Source organism: Taudactylus pleione, unplaced genomic scaffold (assembly GCF_031769625.1).
Source record: "Taudactylus pleione unplaced genomic scaffold, aTauple2 ptg000537l, whole genome shotgun sequence".
NCBI lineage: Eukaryota > Metazoa > Chordata > Amphibia > Anura > Myobatrachidae > Taudactylus > Taudactylus pleione.
In genome coordinates, this window is record NW_028284939.1 from 9,870,537 (window position 1) to 9,876,536 (window position 6,000).

The window sequence follows — 6,000 nt, forward strand, 5'->3', positions numbered from 1 at the left end:
AGGCCCTCCCTCATTCCAGACATTGTAGCTATCCAACAGTACTTGGCTTATACTGGGGACCGCCGAAGAAGAGACAACTGACAACCCCCTGTTAATTAGATGACAGCAGCAACCAGCTGTCACTTCAGTCAGCTATTGAGAATCCTCATCATTATCTTCCACTCTCCAGTCAGATCACAAGGGAACAGCTACACCAGAGCACTGCAGGAGTTTCTGGGGAAGAGGGGGTCTCGCCAAGCATAATAGATCTATGCAGACAGTTTTATTACAATTGCTCCAGTCAATCATGAGGCAAAACGCAATCAGCAGGTTTAGGGGGCAGCAAAATGCGAGTGGGGGAGTGGGGTGGTTTCTATCTGGCTGATGGATCTAACGAATATGTAATGCACATAAACGTAAGTGCTTGGCAAACATGGGTCACCAATAAGTTACTGTAGGTCCCTGGCTATGTACACACTGGCATTAAGGTTCTGCATTTAGGAAGTGCTTTGAATGCAAGTTTAGCGAATGTAAATAAATGTGTAAGTAAAAATCAATGTACCAAACGGGACCGCACATGTGTGTCTTTTACATGCGTTCAACTTGCGCTGGACTTTACAGTAGAGGAAAACATTGTGAGTTCAATTCGTATTTCTCACGGGATACAGTCAGCATCCCGCCGGTTGAGATGCCGACGCTTACATTACCGGCGCCAGAATCCAGACGCCGATCACAATCCCAGCGCCCGCATCCTGACCACCAGGTTACTGAAGGTAAGTAAGCAGGGTTGGGTGGAGGGTTAGGTTTAGGGCTAGGCACTAGGGGGGAGGGTTAGGTTTAGGGTGCGGGAAGATGGAGGTTAGGGTCAGGCACCGGGGAGGGAGAGGGTTAGCATACCAACCAACAAGTGTCTGTATGCTAAACCTGTCGGGAAGTCGGCGTTGGGATTCTGGCCGCCGGCATCCCGTACCCAACCCTCTCTGACGGTTAGATAAATGAGAATAGGTTTGTTTTAATTATAGTAATCACCACTCAGTGTCCACGGTTCTTCTAGCCCAGCGTACAGCTGATGGGGAAGGCTTTGGGCTGTTCTATTGATTTCCTGCCCAGTGTGAGAGATGTCGCTCGATCACTCAGCACTTGTTCAATATCAATCAGTATTCTCTGATTTCTGTTACACACCTCAGTGAACAGTGGAAATTGTATCACTCTTAATGAACAGGTTCTGTTACTGGAGGTCGGCCGGTGTATGGTTTTCCTGGGCAAAAGCAAATAGTATGAACAAGTATTTCTATTGTTTATCCAATGGTGTAATTTTATATGGTGCTATCTGGACGAGCCTCTGCTTTTGAAACTTGTTTAACGGTATATCTTTGTATTGTTACTTCATCCCATTATACTGTACCACCTCTGCCTTGTATAGCTGGAAACATAGGCCCTCATTCAGACCCACTCGCGAGCGGCTGTCCGCTCGCAAGTGGGTCGATGGTCTGCACTGCGCATGCGCACGACGGAGGGAGCTCCGTCGTGCGCATGCGCGAGACGCGACGAGCGAAGGACTTTCCTTCGCTCGGAGTGTCTCATCAAAGGGGGCGTGCTGTCGATGTTGACTGACAGCACGCCCCCCTTGGTGGGCGTGCCGGGGGCGTGCCTGCCAGACGGAGGCGTTCCCAAGGGAACGCCTGCCAGACGGAGGCGTTCCCAAGGGAACGCCTACCGTCTGAAGCCGGCCTCACTGACATCACTAGTGATGTCAGTGGGAGTGATTTTGGCTCTGATAGAGCCAAAATCACTCCTGGCCTTGCGGTTGAGAAACTCAACCGCAGGCTTCTGCTCGCAGTTTCGATGGTCGCGATAGTCAAGACCATCGCGACCATCATCCTGCACGCTCGTATATGCTGTGGGTGGTGACCCACAGCTATACGAGCGTCCAGGAGGACGCTCCATATTAATGGAGGTGGGCCCTGATTCAGAGCGAGCGCTCTGGTCAGAGCGTCCGGCTCTGAATCAGGGCCATAGCGATAGATTTACTAAGCAGCCTGTTTTCAAAGCTGCCGATTATCGGCAGCTCTGACCGATGATTTTAAGATGGCAATAGAAATAGCTGCAATGTAGAGGAGAGGAAGTAGTGACATCATGCAAGCCCAGAACAGCTGCAATGTAGATCAAGGAGAGGAAATAGTGACTTCACGAAAAGCCCAAAATAGCTGCAATGTAGATCAAGGAAATAGTGACATCATGCAAGCCCAAAATAGCTGCAATGTAGATTGTGGAGAGGCAGTAATGACCTCACGCAAGCTCAAAGGAACTGCAATGTAGATCGAAGAAAGAAAGTAGTGACCTCACGTCAGCCCAAAATTGCTGCAATGTAGATCGAGGAGAGGAAGTAGTGACATCACAGAAGCCCAACATTGCTGCAATGTAGATCGAGGAGAGGAAGTAGTGACATCACATAAGCCCAACATTGCTGCAATGTAGATCGAGGAGAGGAAGTAGTGACATCACATAAGCCCAACATTGCTGCAATGTAGATCGAGGAGAGGAAGTAGTGACATCACAGAAGCCCAACATTGCTGCAATGTAGATCGAGGAGAGAAATGAAAGGAAGAGGTAGATAAAAAAGTTATTTCATACTAATTGCTCTTACCTGAGGAGGTGCAGTAATACCCTAAAAGAACATGCACCAATGACTTTAAATATTAAAGCTACATACATTGCATGATTCCTAAAAGCACCATAACCTGGAACTGACCGTATTCACGTTATTACTAGAGACCATATGAAAAAAAAAACCAAGAAAAAAAAAAAAAATCAGATGCCAGTAACATGAGCTTTAAGAGATAATTTACAAAAGTCTCATGAGAAAGGAAATAAAACCAGTCATTTATATTCATATATATAAAAAAATCTGTATAATAAATTTAACATACCTGATATAACTGATGTGTATTTTTTGTGTTAGTCCTCAGAGAAGCGCCACCTTCAAGGCGATGCCTGCTTTCTCTATTTTCTTCATTCTTAGGCAGTGAATAGCAGGGCTTGTGTGATCAGTCAGTCTCATATGTAACATAAATAACCTGTATACATCAGTGTCAGCATTAAGAACGGTGACATAATATACTGATTGGGGATTACAGCATAAGGGAAGGCCAGTGATGTCACAGCAAACATAATTGACATGCTTTCTCACTTGCACTTTTTACCCTATTTGAGAACCGTGTTAGACAGGGGGCCATGATTCAGATTCACGCACAATGACCATTTTCACGTAGTTGAGTTATTTTTTTTGCAACTGTGCTAAAATTCCTAAATTCTGGTGAAGTGATGGGCGTTCCTGGGAGGTGGCTAGTGGTGCACACAAAATAGTCTGCTCGGTGGGTGTGTCATGAGACTGGCGCAGGCGTGTCAATGCGAGCTGCTGCGTTCACAGACGCAGGCATAGGAGGCTGTGCCATAGGGCTGGTGCAACTGACAGTGGCTTCTAAGGACACACCAGGCCGTATTACAGTATGTACGGATGCTGAAAGTGAGCGTCTCAGTCCTTGCACAGTTGGGCACACAGATGTACACTCGGGAAGGCGTTTGTAGCGGCATCTGCATAAAGGACGCAGCAAGAATGCATAGCAGGGGAAGGTGGGCGTGGTCTGCGACATTACCCGGCGTTAGGGGCTGAGCGGGGGCATGACCACACAATTGCGTCATGTGGCCCTGTCCCCACTACACAATGCCAAGATTACCGGCAGGGGGCGGGGCCATGATGACGTGGTTCAGCCAAGAACAAAACACGAGGGACAACACACATCTTTAATTTATACACAATAAATGGGTAGATGGATAATTTATCAAACCAAACTCGCTGCATACATGTGGAGTGGGGCAATATATAATATTTAAATTGCTTTGGTATATCCAGTCAAATTTCTCCTATAAATTAAATATCTATATAATAAGCGAGAATGTGTGTTTGTCCTTTATGCACGGCCACAGTTTCATACCTAGCTTTACCAAGTTTGGCATGCCGGTGTAGTTTGACCAGGGTTAGGTTTTTGCCTAGGTTTGAACTTCATCAAGACCACACACTGTCACACAATCCCATAAAACCGGGACACTTAATTTACACAGGTTCTGGGGCTGAGGGGCTGGCTTCATACACACACATCTCTTCTTGTCAGGCTCATAAACAGCTCAGCACTCGATACATTCAGACTGTGGCAGACATCATAATCCACAATCTTTGATCATGGCAATGCTTAGCATACGGAGATTAGAAACAGCTGGGAGATTGATCGCAGCCACATAGTGCTACTGCGGATGGGCTCCCTTCATGACGCCTCCTGCTGCATTACCATATTACAGCTATCGCATCTGCTAGCATGTTAGCAGCTGCGATAGCATATTTGTCCGCAGCTGAATCACCCCCTCTGCTCTACAGTGATATCTGAAACTCTGTGAATTTAGATCTATACTAATTTCTGTTCTGTAAGTCAATCTGCTCCTGATATACCCCATTCCAAACAGTATAAAAATACACCTGCCTGGACTGCCATTTACTCCTCATTTGCCTGGTTATCCAGATTATAGGTGAGAACAATGTAAAAAAAAATGAAGGCTGCAGGTGTACTTCATAGTCCTGTCTTCAACCAGGGCAACACCAAGTATCCCAGCTAGTAAATAATTGTATTTGGATAGGAATCTAATTCATGGCAGTGTGCGGTGAGCTACACCTTAATGATTTTCATTTAAAAGAAAGATTGTACAATTAACCTACCCATATGGTATATAGAGGAAAAGCCACAGAGCTGTCTCCTTTTGTTACTGAACTAGTTCTACCCATTTAAAGAATTTCATACCCTTGGTGAATTTGATTATATACCATACATCCTTCCTTGTCCTGGACATCAAATCTGCTATATAAAAAGGTAGAAACTACCACAAGTCTATTCATTTCTGTACACGACTTATTAGCTGATGTGCTCCGGTAAATATGTGAGCGACCGTGGACAGTAGGCAAACCACATTCATTTAAGGTGTGAAGAGATAACACCTTGTGGCTATGACGACAGATTCTGTTACTGTAACATGCAGCTTCATTTCAAAGCATCATTTATATATGCTCAGGTCCCGTCAAGCCAAATACACTCAGATAACTATATATACCAAAGAGAACGTTCCATTCATCATCTTATCATTTACCTTCGCTGAGTAATAAATAAAATTTGTCTCCCAACAAACCACCCCCACATTATTTTTATTTAATTTTTAGATTAAATAAACTATACAAGGCTTAAACTGGTGACGCACTATACGATATATACTTATATCTATATCTTGGTCCTTTTGAACAATCTGCATGACCATCGTGTGTAGTGTGCATCCCCAATCCGTTGTTTTTACCCCGCCGTTCATTGCATCGTCCCATTGGATGGTCCAATGGGAAGATTCCACAGACGACGTGGTGTTGTTACATGAAGCATGTAATGATGTATTGCGTTGATGTACGTCGGATCGTATAGTGCGTACGGCGATGCGATGTATCGTTACATGGCATCATCGTGCTGCTGGGTCGCACAGTCCTTCAGGTTTGTACCCAGCTTTACAGTCCTGCTTCTGACAGTGGGTATGTAGGACTAATCACTGGGAAAGCGAGACGCAACTACCAGTTTTTGTGTTTATATAAAGTTAATTGTAAAAAAATATATATATATATTCCACAATCAAAAAGGAAAATGTTTACATTTTCTAGATAGCGTAAGTATTCCATATATTTTTCTGTACACATTTGGTCGACAGAAACCTTTTTTTGTTTGCTTTTAATTATCTGTACTCTGGACCTCTCGAGCAGTATTGTAATTTATACTTGTTGACGGGGTAATTAATTCTGTTGTTCTATGACATTACGTGATCCGTTTATTGAAATCTGTTTATTCCCCAATGTTACAGTGTGTACAAATGCTACTGAGCTGTAGAAAATAAATAATAATTTGGAGAACAAAATAAATTAAAAATAAGGAAAAGTATGTT